The sequence below is a fragment of the Alligator sinensis genome, unplaced genomic scaffold (assembly GCF_000455745.1).
Source record: "Alligator sinensis unplaced genomic scaffold, ASM45574v1 scaffold885_1, whole genome shotgun sequence".
Lineage (NCBI taxonomy): Eukaryota > Metazoa > Chordata > Crocodylia > Alligatoridae > Alligator > Alligator sinensis.
The window spans coordinates 2,320,948-2,321,968 of record NW_005842056.1 but is presented as its reverse complement, the minus strand read 5'-3'; the positions used below and the strand labels follow the sequence as shown (position 1 = coordinate 2,321,968).

The 1,021-nt window shown below is 47.2% G+C and overlaps 1 protein-coding gene across 1 annotated transcript in view; it reads right to left on the bottom strand.

Moving 5' to 3' along the window:
• Nucleotides 1-1,021, bottom strand: part of LOC102373313 (sodium channel protein type 5 subunit alpha-like) — a 116,889-nt gene that overhangs the window by 107,891 nt on the left and 7,977 nt on the right. The window lies entirely within an intron of this gene.

Here is a 1,021-nt window from a genome sequence, read left to right as displayed (position 1 = left end):
TCGAATGGTCACAAACTACTTCAAGATCGTTTCAGGCTGGACACAAGGAAGAACTTCTTTACTGTCCGAGCCCCCAAGGTCTGGAACAGCCTGCCACCGGAGATGGTTCAAGCGCCTTCATTGAACACCTTCAAGATGAAACTGGATGCTTATCTTGCTGGGATCCTATGACCCCAGCTGACTTCCTGCCCTTTGGGCGGGGGGCTGCACTCGATGATCTTCCGAGGTCCCTTCCAGCCCTGATGTCTATGAAATCTATGAAACCTGTTCTAGTGTTTTATTACCCTCTTAATGAGATAGTTTTTCCTAATATCTAACCTAAACTTCCCCTGATGCAACTTGAAACCATTGCTCCTTGTTCTGCTGTCTGCCACCACTCAGAACAGTCCAGCTTCATCCTCTTTTGAATCCCACTTCAGGTAGTTGAAGGCTGCTAAATCCCCCCTCAGACTTCTCTTCTCCAGACTAACCAAGCCCAGTTCCCTCAGCCTCTCCTCATATGTCATGTACCCCAGCCTCCCAACCATTTTAGTTACCATCCCATGGATTCTCTGCAATTTGTCCACGTCCTTTCTGTAGTGGGGGCCCAAAACTGGACATGGTACTCCATATGTGGCCTCACCAGTGCTGAATAGAGGAGAATAGGCAGACAAATTTCCTTGGGTAAATCCAATATCTTTTATTAGACCAACTAATACAGGGGAGTAATCACTTCCCTCAACCTGCTGGCAACACTCCTACTAATGCAGCTCAGTATGCTGCTAGCCTTCTTCACAAGGGCACACTGTTGGCTTACATTCAGCTTATTGTCCACTATACCCCCAGGTCCTTTTCTGCTGAGCTGCTGCTTAGCCAGTCAGTCCCCAACCTGTACTGGTGCAGGGATGTTCTGTCCTAAATGCAGAACTTTGTACTTCTCCTTATGGAACCTCATGAGACTTCTTTTGGTACAATCTCCAAATTATTGAGGTCTCTCTGAATCCTAACTCTACCCTTCAGTTATCTACTACTCTCCCCAGCT